The sequence below is a fragment of the Abramis brama genome (assembly GCF_963993115.1).
Source record: "Abramis brama genome assembly, chromosome: 6".
NCBI classification, from domain to species: Eukaryota; Metazoa; Chordata; class Actinopteri; order Cypriniformes; family Leuciscidae; genus Abramis; species Abramis brama.
The window spans coordinates 14,939,592-14,955,096 of NC_139968.1; the positions used below are offsets into that span (position 1 = coordinate 14,939,592).

Consider the following 15,505-nt stretch of genomic DNA (forward strand, 5'->3'; position numbering starts at 1 on the left):
AGGGGGCGGGGCTAATTAGAAACACCTGGGGAGCCTAATAAACAAGAAAAACTACAAGGGACTACAAAACATGGTACAGGACAGGAAATGACAAAAGTCCACACAGGACAAGGGGAACATAAGACAGGAATCATAAAAAAAGGAACTTATACCTAAAATATATTTTTTAATAAAGTGCAAATAACCCTTCTGAGGCCTAAAATGACAAACGGGACACCCGGTCTCACGGACTTAGCGGACACGCGCATGCGGCAGCCATTTTAAGTCGATGGTCAATCGACACTTTTAGCCAATCAGCGATCAGCTGGCAGGCGTGATAAGTTGTAGCTGTATATTCAAGTGATCACTAATGCCAAAGTTGTATCTATACAGTAAAGAGTGAGATAGTGACCAACTCTAAAAACGTACACATGTGGTGGGAGATGACTCGATGGTGAATATAACTCTGAGAGGAGAGCACAGTTGAATGACTTGAATTGAAATCGAATATGGGACGACTCCTGTCCATGGTCATGTGCACACTAGCCTAACCAGACATCTGCAACTTTTACTCCGTCCAGACTGCACATACTTGTCCCTGACAGCTGCTGAAAAGGTTTGAATCAACGATGAATCAGTTTTGACTGCTAAATGCTGCGTTATGTTTTGCATTGTGTACTTCTGAGGGTTAAAGTCATCGGTTCATTTCTTGATTGCCGTTTTGACAGTGTCCACCTGGACATTTTAGTCATATTTGCTAATTCTCCTTAATTATTGCCCTGTTTTGATCTGTTTTCCTGGAATATTGATTTATTTTTTATTTTATTTTATCATCGTAATTTTGTTTTAAGGAGATAAAAATGGTGCTTATCAACCTTGAATGACAAGGTAATAAAATTATATCACATTATTTTGGCAGTAAAATTTTGGGGGTTTTTTTTCTTGGAGTGGGCGGGTTTTGGTGAGCTTCTGGGCTGGAAATCACAGTCCCAATCTGGCAACACTGTGCACCATTACATGGTCATCATATCTTCCACTCCATGAAACACATGTTAATGCTCAGTAGTACACATACTGTATATGGTTCTTTAATGTATTTGCATTGTACTAAAATGTGTTCATTTTCAATGGGCATATATGCGGCTGAAACAGAAGCCTGCATCCCACATTTTTTAACATTAACATTTTAATATAACATTATAGTCATAATGGCCTTTAGAATTTTTTTTTTTTTTTTTTTTTTGAGGAGGTGGGGTAGTGACACCTACTTTTGACACCTCTGACACTAATACTTTTGACACCTCTGACACTAATACTTTTGACACCTCTGTGATTCAGTAACATTTAAATATTCGTCCAGTTCCTTTTGCTTGAAGATCGGATTTATTGTGCTGGTATGGAGCCAAAGCTGGCCATAGGATCTGTGTGGAGGACTTGTCTGGTTCTTGTGGTCTCTGCTAAAGATCTGTGCCGATTGCTGTCTTGTCACAAGGCCTTCACAGGGGATTGACTAGTAAACACAGTCTCTGCTAGGGTGGCCATACGTCCGGATTCTGGCCGGACAGTCTGGATTCTAAACCCCCTGTCCGGCGTCTGGCACAGCCTCAAGCCGGACACTCGTGCACTTTTCAAGACAGCTTCATTTCAGTGGTCAGTTTTTGAAACATACATCACAATGTCTTGAATAAATACAAATACTACACTTTTTTGCCTCTTCTGTTACACATAGGTCTACATCAAGATATATCGTAGATCAGATTGTCTGGCAATGAATATACTATTTCAGAATCACTGTATCATGATACCATCGATATGATGGACAAAATTGTATTGTAGTTGCGAGTACACCAGAGTCCTATGCAATTATTCTTGCCTCACTAAATGCCGCAAAGTGTTCTCCTTTTTGGTGTTATGGAAATGGCCACCCTCTCTGCTGACATTCAGGGCTGAGTTTTGGTCGTGTCTAGGTGCAGGTCCAACATCTCATCTGGATCCGGCTGACTACGGTAACCTCTGGATAAGGCTGAGACAGACAGACTAATATTAGTGCAGATACTATACCATTCTTCTTATGATGTAACAAGTACATTGGGTGTTATAGGACTATTAACTACAGCTAGTGATGTGACGTTCAGCACTGAGGCTTCAAAATCTTGTATCTTGAGGCTTGTATCAAAGAAACGAAACACTGAAAGGAGCTTGATTCATTTTGCCATAACCACGTGATCTGTGATGTCCGAAGCTTCGTTTTTGCACACAACCACGTGACTGCTTCGTATTCTGATTCAAATAATGGGAACCCCTTCCGCAGATGTCAAGTGTCATTCGCTTCTTTGATCAAAAGAAATCATTAATATCAATAAATATTTACATGTGTAGTTTTGTGCAGGTTCAGTTTGTATTAATTCCTGGTTCATAATACTTCAACGGACCATTCTATGATAATCTTCTTTTATTTTAATCATATAAACTTTACTGTAGCTCAAACAGAGTGTTGGCGCTTGCAACGCCAACGTCATGGGATCAATTCCCAGGGAAAGCAAGAACTGATAAGAATGTAAGTGTACCTTGAAATGCAATGTAAGTCGCTTTGGATAAAAGTGTCTGCCAAATGTGAATGACTACATGAGCCTTGGCTATTCATCCACATTTTCCTATTTATTCACAGACTCATGTATTCATAAATGTAAGTACAATGATATGTGGAAGACTATTATAGACGTATATTTTTTTTGGTTTTCATAGCACAAACTTATTTATTACATGAAACAGTCCAAAAATGGCTGGGTCCTCTGGGACACAAATGCAGCTTTTTCCACCTTTTGACCACAAGATGTCATTAGTGTCACTGTGTTGAGAAGCTTCAAGTAATGAACCCTTTTTCGGCACAATTTGATGAAAGCCTCAAACGCGTCAGAAAACCTTGGTTTCCCATCACTAACAACACTTTTGTTTTTTATATATATACAAATATGCCATTAATATAAATTATTTGAATGTACCATTACATTTGTCCGAGATCAGGAAAAAAACAAGTCCTCAAGACTTCATGTCTACCTGGTTGTGTGTTGCTAGCCCCTGCTAATTTGGTTTGTAAGAATTTACCAGAAATCTTTCCAATCCTCATTGAAGTTTTATAGGCAGTTTTAAAAAGTTTTTCTACAGAACATAAAAGTGAAATTGAGACTGAAATTGGATGGAGACAGACTGTTTGTTCCCTTGGTGAAGTTGTGGCCTACAACAAATCACCCAAATCACACAAGATGGCTGGTCGTACGGAAAAAGAAAAGGAAAATATATCTCACATGACATGAGCAGGAGAGTGAATTGATGGTGCAACAGAAATAACTTTTTACAGTAAAACAATAAGAAAGCAATTTTATATGCACACCTTCATGGAAACAACAAACACTAGAATGGATGTCATTTTGAAAGAACTTCAGGAACGCACACCCCAAAAAAAAAAAAAATAATAATTTTTTTTTTGAATTAGCATATGGTCAAGGATGAAATGTATTGCATTGTGTTTTGTTTGTGTGTTTTTATTGCCTCTTGTATTGATGTAAAGCACACTGGTCTGTTTAGTAGTGCTATAGAAATAAAATTGACATTGACATTGACTATCATAAGCCATTGGCTAATAACTTATTTTACTCACCAGTGTGTGTGTTAGAGGCTAAGTATAAGTTTAGCATAGATATATTTTTCACTCACTCTACACTCTGACTGAGTTTCACTCTCCGATCTGTACTATTTCAGCTCAATGGATACTCAGTGTATCTGTATTTGACATACCGTAAACTCTAGTGTGAAGGCGAGAATTATTATTATTTATTTTTTTTGCCTTCTTTGTTTTAGTTGGGATTGTTTAATAAACTTTGTTTGGCTGCTTCAGGATCCACCTTTTCCTCTCTTTGCCTCCTTTGCTGGACCTGATGTGACACTAATCTTTGACTATTCAAATAATTTTATTAAACAGATGTTTTTGTAAATGTTTTTGACATTTTTGTACATTTTTTAAACATTTAGTGAGTTTTTAATCTCTGACCTCTGACACTTATGAAAAGTAATTTTATTATATTATAAATTTATATAGATTATAAAAGTTTTAATACAATCTTAGTTGTACTTTATAATATCATACGGTTTTGGCATCTTGTACAAATTATCATGAGTTGTCATGAGAGTGTGTTGGCTTTATGTGAGTTTGCTGATGTTATTGCAATTATCTGGCAACTTACTGTCATGTTTAACTTGATAAAGTAATGATGATGTTGAGGCGTTAGGTGTTGGAAAAAAAAGTGTGTACAATGTGGTCAGAGCAAACTTGACTTCCTCTGCTGTCTGGTTCAGAGCTGTAGATTTCATCATACATGTGTGGAGGGAACCAGGTTTCAAGATTCAATGGTTTTATTCAACCAGTAACATGAGGATCATTCAGCTTCAGCTCTGTGAGTTTATAACATATGAAAATATTTACATGAGCTTAACTATAAATTGTTTCATGTTAAAGGTTCACAGTGGTTTTATGTGGCAAATTAAAAATGAATTTTAATGCATGTTTATTTATTTTTATCTTATAGATGTGTTAATCTGTTGTCGAGCTGCAGTCTCAGATCAACTCACTGATTTGGGATCAAATGTGACCATAAACTGTGATCTTGATGAAAATGAGGTTTATTGGATTTTACTGAAAACACCAGATCCTCCAACAGTGATTCTACGGTCAACCTCAAATCCAACAGCGCCTTTTTACTCAAATAAAACATTCAGAAAGAAATATTCACTGCAATTTAATCATAATCTAGTTATAAATAATGTGACCGCTGATGAATTAGGAGTTTATTACTGTATGAACACACACACACCTCTAAAACTCAGCAACAGCACCAGACTGCACTTCACCGGTGAGTTCATTTACTCCTCTATTGATCAAAACATATTGATCAGTGTGAAATTGAGTGTTGATTATTTATTACTTGTTATTTACTACTAGTTTTTTTATGAAAATCATAATTATCACACTAATTGGTTGCTGAGAGATTAATATCTTACAGATATTAAAGGTTTATAAAATTGCAGTCATTGTTCTCCAGCTGGAGACTGGCATTAATAAACTCTGAACACTTTCATTACAGAATCAACTCAGCTAACTGAGTGTCACAATCATACAGTGCTGGAGTTTATTGATCAGAATCAGACACAATGGCAGATTATTATCATCATATCTGCTCTGATGAACGGGCTTCTGCTCATTGTGCTGATCGGTGAGATATTACGCTTATTGTTATAAAAATGATCAAATTAAATATACAATAATATGTACTGTTTTATTATAATATATAATATCTATTAAATATATAATACACAATATTAGGCTGCTGAAGTTTTTTATTACTTTGTTTAGCCTACATACATTTAACTATTTTTGCTTATATAGCCTATATATATATATATATATATATATATATATATATATATATATATATATATATATATGTGTATATATATATATATATATGTACAATTTACGAAAAAATAATATAAGCGTTATTGAATCTGAATTTACTGTTTCATTCTTAGTTTTTGCTGCTGGAAAAACAGAAAAGTTGGACAAACACATTCACACTGATCTGCGGACACAAGTTATATATCAGCTTCAAGACCCAAACCAGCTGTAATGTAAGTTCATTAATATAATATTTATTGCTAAATTTCATTACCCTAAGTTTTAACTATTGATTTTTAATTTTAATGAATTAATTATAATACAATTCTACTGACCTGTTATGCCAACAAATTTTTGTAGCTTTTTGTTTTTATTCATATCAACTGCAGGTGAATGCCAAAAGCAAAGTGGAACATATTCAGCAAGCAAACAGCATCTGTCTTTGACTATATAACATGTTCTTAAAATATCATGTGCTTAAGTCAAGAATATAATACTTTATGGTGTAATATATGGGCACATACTGTCTTAGCTACAAAAAAACTATTGAAAATGTAATTTGTAAACTGTGCATCTTTTATCAGGCTTCAGTTAATATAGTCATATCGATGTGAAATTCTTTATCCTTTTGTTCTATAGTTTTTCAGTCAGGATTTGCACATGTTTGCATCAATAAATTGACTAAATACAAGTCTACTGTTTTTTTTTTTTAAAATGGCATGAGTCACACCTCCATTATACATATTTATATCAATATGTAGGCTATATATATATATATATATATATATATATATATATATATATATATATATATATATATGTATGTACATATATATACATATATATACAATATATATGTAAAATAATTTATATTCAGCACAAGTCCACCCAGTGTAACTACACAGGCTACACAGTGCGGTTAAACTCAACTGAAGTGTTAAAGCAAAACCAGAAATATGTTCCACTGGTCACTTGAAAACCAATGACAAACAGAGTCTCTCACCTTTGTCTAGAGTGGAGGTTTAACCTTAAACCGAGTGCCAGTACCTTCATACATTTATGTGTCTCAGTTCTCACAGTCGTCTTAAACTCTAATGGAAACAGCAGAATTGCAGTATCTCTGCTTTGTCTACTGTATATCTACAAATTTACTGACAGAGAATATTGAAACACAACGATAAGGATTTTATACGTTTTGAAGCTATTTACATAGCTGGGTATACATAACAGGGTATATTGTTGACCCTTCTTCTTCATAACATCTGTAATTCACTCTGGTATGCTGGATATCAGCTTCTGGGACAAATCCTGACTGATGAAGATCCATTCTTACCTTATTAGTGCTTGTGTTGATCATAGTCTGTGGGCTTCTGCTTGTCCACTCGCAGATTTTTACATATATATATACATAATCTACATGAAGAAACAACAACAATCATTCTATCAAACTGTTAAACCCCACTCACTGACTGCACCATTTTTCCGTTTGAGGTTAAAAAATGCAGAGATGTCTAAAGCAAATGTGAACTCTGCTCAAGGGTAAACCACCTGTCAAGAACAACATGACACCATATGAGTCATTTACTGTCAAGTGACCAACTCAGAGGAACTGATGGTTTAAGTACTGAGCTTAGCTTTACACTTTATTTGAGCTAAACCACACTGCTCACACTTCTGCTTAGAAGAGCAAAAGATTTAATGCACAGATTTAATGTCTATTATCTTTTAGGAGATGCAATACAACTGCAATACAACTGATGCAACTGTACCAACTTCAGCTACAAGCAAAACAACTCTGAAATGTTCAACGTAATTATGCACAACATACACTGTGAATAAAAAGTTTACAAAAAATGTGAAATGCTTAGTGAAAAAAAAAAATGGAAAAGAAGCTGCAAAACCCTCCTGTTGCTGTCCTTCACACAACAAACCCACACTACTTACAGGAAGTCAGACTGAACTCAAGTAAAAAATGCTACCACTGTACAGGTTACATATTTAAACATTATATTTCAAAGTTTAAAGGGTTAGTTCACCCAAAATACAAATTCTATCATCATTTACTCACACTAATGGTTATTCCAAAACAGTAAGTTCATCTTCGAAACAAAAATAAAGATCAAGACCAGCCGACAGCTGTGAGTGTGTGTTATAAATGAGTGTTTACACTATGAAAGCAATCCGGTTGGATGTGTTTTCGACTACCTCTGGAAGTGGTTGAAAGTGGACAAGCTCAAAACTTTTTAGACCCTGTTTACGCCTATATTTAGCATCGTCCACTTGTGATCCGATCGACCAAAACACATCTTAATACCAGGTGTAAACAGGGCCTAAAAACATTCACAGAAATGCCATTGTGTGTTTTTCTAATTTAATAACTAATTAATCCTCACAGAGTCAATCAAACCTGGACATCTTTCCGGGGCTTCGCCTCCACTTTCACCTTCATCAGTATCTATAAATCCTGTACTTTACACTTTTGCTGGAAAGTCCTACATTAAACGTGAGGGCCTGGCCTTCATGGCACGGCTGTTTGAGAGCTCAGGGATCGAGTCCACACGAAAGATCCGGCAGAGTCAGAGCAATCGAGAACGAGAGAAGAAAGAAGAGGTCGACTATCCCAACAATAAAATCTGATTCCACCACTAGCAATAATGCTAGCTTGTACATTAAAGTAGAGAAATGGAAAGTGACCACAGCATAAACTTAGCAGGAAATGTACATTGTACATTTGTTCCTACTGGAACTTTCTGTGGGATTTTACAATTTGTGAATAATAAAAAAAGGTCTGACTGTCGCGCAGTTGAAGACACCATTTACTCATTCTGTGGAGTGTGTATCTATAACAACTTGTATAGCAAATCTCAACTTTGAGAACCATGTTTCATCTCTATATACAAATATATATATAGTAAGACTTGATAAATGAAACACAGTTCTAATTTGAACATAATTATGAAATAACACATAAAGAAAACAAAATAGATTTAACACTAGTAAACACAACATGAAGAAAGAACACTTGTGGCACAGATTTGTCAAGACAGCAACACACTGACCGACTCATCTGTCCTTTAGCAAACAATGTTCCTTTTTTAGTGTCTCATTCTGTTATACATTTTGTGGTTGTGTTTATGGTTTCCTCCTGCGATCTCATGAGTTTTCTGTGTGGATTTAATAAAGGCTGTTTTTGTTCTCTACTCCTTTCGTTGTGCGCTTAATGCAACAACAAACCATGACAATGATAAAATGCAGTGCAAATGGCAAGAATATAACAGAACTAAATCAGATCGATATTTCAATGAGCTTCTGCAAACTTGCGGTATGTTTGATGCATGGAAATATATGAAACCAAACTTCAAGGCATTTTTCTGCAGCTCATCAGATCTATTCAAGGATTGACTTCATCTTTACAGACAAGAGAATGTTACCATTACTCAGATTATGTGAATACACAGGTATAGTCATTTCTGACCATGTAGTGATCACTCTCTGCTTTCAAAACAACATACCATCACGGTGTGTGTGGAGATTCAACTCTAGATTACTGGCAAATTAGAAGTTTGTTGAATTCTATCCAATCAGATTTCTTGAAACAAACCGCGCCGGGTATGACTGACTGTAACTTCTGGGAGACGTTGAAGGCAAAATCATTTCATACAGTGCGGGCATGACGCAAAAAAGAATGGAGTGAAGAATGAAGGAAAATCAGATTATCTCAAGGATAAACGATATAGATCAAGAGCATTCTAGATCTCCACCGCTGCCCTATATAAGGAGAGAGGATTACAGTCAGAGATACTTTAACCATGGAGGCAGAGGAGAGGTTATATCTGAGATCTAAACAGCAAGAATTCAAGTATGGCGGAAAAGGCTAGCAAGTTGCTTTCACACCAACTGAGACAGAAAAATGAAACTAGTTATATAACAGAAATGTAGACGTCACATGGAATAACCACAGACCAGTTAAAGGGATAGTTCACCCAAAAATTAAAATTCTGTCATCATTTACTCACCCTCAAGTTGTTCCAAACCTGTATGAGTTTCTTTGTTCTGCTGAACACAAAGGAAGATATTTGGAAGAATGTTTTAATCAAACAGATCTCGGTCCCCATTGACTTCCATATAGTAGGAAAAAATATATACTATGGTAGTCAATGGGGACCGAGATCTGTTTGATTTCAAACATTCTTCCAAAATTTTCATTTTTGGGTGAACTATCCCTTTAAGCATTGACAAGCAGTTTAGTTTTTGTTTTATGAGGAGCTGTACACACCAGAGCCATGTGACAGTGAGAACACAGCACACTTTTTTTTTCACACCTGATGCCATTATTTGATGCAGTATATGATGTGTTTCATTGACTAGTAAGGAGTGGTGTTGATGTGGAAACTTTGAGCACAATGTTTGTCATACACACACAGAAAGAGTTCAATGTGTTTATGATGTTCTGATGCTGAGATCCGGCTCGGGCTCTTAGAGGCCATTAAAGCCTCATGGACCCTCAAAGAGCCCCAGTGCACTGCCTCAAAACACACCAACAGGTTTGGCTTTAATGTCTTTACAAAGTTTTACTGACATTTTTAATTCTTGCATGTTTGGTTGGTCTTGAGCATTAAAACTTGTTAATTTTCCATATATAATAAAGAAATACTACAAAATAAAGGTTAAGGTCGATGTCTTCATGGCCAAACCAAAGCAAGACATCATATTCTGAAGAGAATACACTGCAGTTTCCTCTTCTGCCTCCAATAGGCTGATAGTGATAGTTCTCCACCAACTAAACCAGTTGAACAACTCTGATATTTTTCATAGTAAAGCTTTAAATAGACTGTATTCAGTGTCTACAAAGTGTAGGTTGGTTATGACGAGAAGACATTTATTTTCAGAGAATCCTTGTGGTGTTTTTTTGTTTGTTTTTTTTTTAAGTAGAAAAAATGTAAGAGAAGTGTATACCTAATGGGCTTTTTTATTATTATTTTGGTTATGAGAAAACATTCAGTTTTATTAAAATATCCAATATAAACACCCAAATGAATATCCAAAAACTTCAACAGATGAAAAAGAGATTGTCTGCATACAATGAAACACAAAGCTGTGAATATACCTGAGAATACTGAAGATTTAAACAATGTCTGTAACTTTACAACACAACTATTAAAATTACACAAATTACACAATTTCACACATCATTGATGATCAGCTGTACAGTCTGAAGTTCAGTTTGTGATTTTAGGTGTATTTTCCAACATCAGCGTATTGAAGATTGCTGAGTTTGATGATCAAAAATCACCAGGGAAAGTTTCAGTTCTGTTCTCAGTCTGAATCCTGTTTCTGACTTTCTGATGGGAATTATATCACACACAATATTCACTGACTCTGTGTCTCTAGTTAAAATCTCCTTATAAAGTAATCTGAATTTGTGTATTTTTTGTAATTACTAAAAAAGCCTTGCTATAAAAGCTTTTTATTTAAAAGAGTAAACACACAGATACGATAATAAAACATAATCATAAATTTATGTCTTACAGTAAACAAATAGAAACATTTTTAAGATACACTTAAATAAACATAAATCTGTCTTGCTTCCGTCATGCTCACTTCATGTAAATATACAGTACTGTGAAAAAGTTTTAGGCATGTTAGTACCAAATAATATAGTTTTAAGACAGTTGTTTATATATTTTACTTCAGTTCGCCACAGAAGGAAATATAGTTTAGATTTCCAAACATTAATTTTGACATTGATTGTAATAATCCAGTAACATGCTGGTAGTAACGTTTGTCTTTGTGTGTGTGTGTGTGTGTGTGTGTGTGTGTGTGTGTGTGCGCGCAAAAGCAGAGTATTTGTAGGTATTACCGCATTGTTGTATTGTGCTTTTGTGTTGTATGAACACAATGCTAATTGAAGCCTGTTCTGGTCAGTCTGGTTCTTTCATAGATACGTTCAGTTTGTCTTTATCTCTTTTAGTTTGCAGAAGCGCATCACCTGATGCCATTGTTTGATGATTTATCAGAATAGTGTTGCTGTGGCTCCAGGATACTGGAGTTATAAACATCGCCACAAGTAAGAAGAGTCAAGTCCTATTTCTCCACAGATTTCTACTGAAATACATCAAGAGTCTCATTGGGCCCTCAAAGAGCCCCAGTTACTGTAAAGAGCCCAACACCATGTCTCTGGACATTATGATCATTTGCTCGGTTCACTCTGTTCCTCATCTGATTAAGCAGTTATCATTGTGCATGAAAAGTTACGTGTCAAAAGTTTGCAATATTCAGCACACAAGAAGGAAGTATCCTGGAGTGAGTGACGTACAGTAAGACATGAACAAAGTTATAATGGGATTTGGAACAACAAAAATTATTAATTTGATGTGCTGTCAGGAATTAATCATTTTTTGTCTAAACAATGTGCAGTTTTAATCTTAAGAAATATAAAATTATAAATAAAATGATCTTCCAGTATTAGTGTTAGAGCTGTGTATCAGTTTTTATCTGTTTTATCTTTTGCACACTGTCATACAAATACATTGCTTTAATTGACATGATATCAGGAATTAACAAACATGTTTGGTAAATGATGTGCAGTACTAACATGAAATTATACAAAATACATTTAATACTTTCAAACGCAGCGACAAAGAACACTTGTGGTAAAGATGGAAACTCATTTCCTTCAGATACAGCAAAACGTACTCGGTTACCTAACGTAACCTCTGTTCTCTCTAGAAGAGGTTCTCTCATATTGCGTATTGACTTTCAACTGTGTGTTTCCAGTGCTGATAAACAAAGGTGAACATCTTTATAACTCATTTAATAGTCAAATTCAGGCCACATGAAGTAATGTCAGTCTTGTGTTTGGACAGTTTCTGTTGTTTCAGTGTCTCTGCAGGAAACAGTAGAGGCTGTTATTGGTGGTTCTGTTCTCCTGCCGTGTTCTTCCACTGAACATGATCTGAAGAGACAATAATTGTCAATAATTGTCACTGGAGAGACAATAATGACCAAATTGTGTATAGTATAATTGAGGATAAATATTCAGTGTCTGGACCCGGAGTACGAGAACAGAGCTGTAACTTTCCCTGATGAGTTTCTGAGAGAAATATCTTCTCACACACCCTCAACAACCTGATGCAGGAAAATACACTTGTTTCATCACAAACCCTTATTCTGAACAGGAGACTTTAAGTTGATCAATAGTGTGCAAAACTGGTTGATTAATATATGATTTTAATTTTTAAAAGTTTTATTAAATCTAAAAACAATAAGTGTTCACTGGATCTTTGAGAGAAGCCGCCGTCGAAGCAAGCGACTAGCAAGCAGAAGACAGCGTCTGAGGAAGCCGGTCGTTTTTCGCCGCCTTCAGCCATCCGTGCCTGCTGCGCTATCCGGCGACAGTATCCTTTTGCTTCTGCTGTGCATGCTCGCCGCTGCGACACACACCTTCTGTCTAAAAGAGCGCGAGGCGTTTGTTTCAAAATGCCTCGCAACTCCTGTGGCTCTTGCAGAGCCCCGCTCAGCGACGGAGACCGCCATGTGATCTGCGCTCTCTGCCTGGGTCGAGAACACGCAGCCCTCGCTCTGTCTTCGGGAGGCTGCGTCCATTGCAAAAAACTGACAATGTCGACCCTGCGGGCTCGACTTGACTTGTTCGATGCCGAAGCTGTTACTCCGCCTGTCTCTGCTGGGCTGCGCAAGAAGAAGCGCCGCTCCCAGAGGCCATCGGAGCCCGATGTGACCTTCAAGTGCCCGCCGGAACCTTCCCCTCGAGCCTCGTTATCTCCTTCTCCGCTCTCCCTCCCAGACGCGCAATGGGGAATGAGTCTGCGCGAGATTGGCCCGGAAAAACGCTGGTGCCAAGGACCGCCTTTCCTAAAAGATCCAGCCAACCTGTGGCCCGTTTGCCCCAGTCCAGTTGATATAGATAATAATGAACTTCGCAAGATTGGGTCCAGTACTCTAGTCTGCTTCACCTCCTCTGAATTCAGTCAGTTTAAGTCTTTCGAGGAGCTAATCGAGTCCACGGCTCTTCAAGAGGCCAAAAATGGTGAGGCCACAGCCAATGACTACAGAAGTGCCGAGATCAGTGTTTTGCAGCAAGCACAGAAAGAATGCTTTTCATCAGACTTAGAACAACTAAGGACAGATAAACCACTTTCACGGAACAGTCGACTAGTCGCACTGGCCCCAGAACTTGATGGAGAAACCAAATTAATCAGAGTTGGCGGACGTTTACGGCATAGTCCCTACCTTGAACCTGACAACATGCACCCTATAGTATTGGATCCAAAGCACCCCATCACGAAACTTATCATCCAAAGTTATGACTCCAAACTTTGTCATCCAGGTCCTGAAAGGGTGTTCGCTGAACTCCGCCGTAAATATTGGGTTCTACGGGGTAGACAGGCCATCAAGCATCTGCAGCGAGAGTGTGTGCAGTGCCAAAAATGGAGGAAAAAACCAGAGGTACCTAAAATGGCGGACCTCCCCCCAGCAAGACTCCGTCTGTTCAAGCCCACCTTTTACTCCACTGGTGTGGACTGCTTTGGCCCCTATACCGTTAAAGTGGGTCGACGCAGTGAGAAAAAATGGGGAATAATATTCAAATGCCTCACCACCAGAGCAGTATACATCGACATCCTTCATAGTCTGGAAGCCGACTCCTTCCTTATGGCTCTCAGACGATTCACGGCTAGACGAGGGAAACCCCATGAGCTCTTGTCAGATCAAGGCACAAACTTCAGAGGAGGTGAAAGGGAGTTAAAGGAAGCTTTTACAGCTCTTGCTCCAGATCTGCAGAGGCAATTGGCTAAACAACAAATTGAATTCCATTTCAACCCTCCTAGCTCGCCCCACTTTGGAGGTTGTTGGGAGCGAGAAATTCGCTCCTTGAAAAATGCACTGATAGTGACTCCAGAAACTCAATCAGTGACTTTTGAGGTCCTTCAAACTGTGTTGGTGGAAATTGAAGGAATCTTGAACTCCAAACCACTGGGATATACATCATCTGATGTTTCTGATCCTGACCCCATTACCCCAAATTGTCTCCTAATGGGGCGGCCAGATGCTTCACTCCCCCTGACAGTATATCCCCAGTCTGAGCTGATCAGCCGACGGCGATGGCGTCACAGCCAGATCCTTGCGGACCAATTCTGGAGACATTACCTCAAATTCTACCTCCCGGGTCTTCAGAACCGTCAAAAGTGGCGAAAGGACACTCCAGACATCCAGGTTGGCACTACAGTGTTGATTATCGACCCTCAACTACCCAGAGCTCTCTGGCCTGTGGGGAAGGTGTCAGAAGTATTCCCTGGAGCTGACACCAGAGTGAGGACAGCCAAGGTTCAGGTGGGAGAAAAAACATACACTAGGCCAGTTGCACGCCTTATACAATTACCTGCTATTCCTGATTAAAGTAATTGTAACCGACAGTAGAATAAAAAGCCTTTTGAATGTGTACATATTTCCTTACAGAAATCTGGGGGCGGCTGTAAAAAAGGCTATAGTTTGCCGTCAAACCTAACCTCTCTTTATAATTTCTCCCTCTGTATTTGAGGCACACACGGCACCTTACCTGAGCCAATCAGCGTCCAGAAACCTTGAGCATGTGACCTCCCCCGCCCTCACAGAAACAGTATTACAATCATAGACAGTAAAAGAAATGGACACAGCGACCCCATTGGATTCAACGGAGACAAAGTGAAGCCAATTAGAAACTCTTACTTCCTGGGGGTCCAGCGTACTGCGCAGACTCAAACTGAGCTTGACGCCGTAGATGTGACGTGAGCAAACCGTCTGTCTTCTAGTAGCTGTGCCAAGAGAAATCTGAATCATTCCCTTCCGAGACTTGCAGAGACGGAGAGTGTGAGTAGGAGCTGTCTATGAGCTAGGAGCAGGAGAAACTTTTAGTAGGTGTTCTGATTAATTACTTTGTCATTTTGCCTCCACGTCCTCCCGATTGCCCGCGCGCTTCTCCTCCTGTCCATACGGTAATTTCCTACTGTGCGACAGAGAGTCGCGTGGCTATGACGCAATCGTTAGCCTATTTTTACAAAAATTGCTTCTACGGGGCCATAA

At 37.9% G+C, this 15,505-nt stretch overlaps 1 long non-coding RNA gene across 1 annotated transcript; it reads left to right on the forward strand.

The window, feature by feature from the left end:
* Positions 1–4,562: 4,562 nt before the first annotated feature.
* Positions 4,563–6,122, forward strand: LOC311085803. Its single transcript, XR_014606961.1, has 4 exons — positions 4,563–4,886; positions 5,118–5,246; positions 5,563–5,661; positions 5,818–6,122. It is a non-coding gene; the product is annotated as an uncharacterized lncRNA (long non-coding RNA).
* The last annotated feature ends 9,383 nt before the right edge of the window (positions 6,123–15,505 follow it).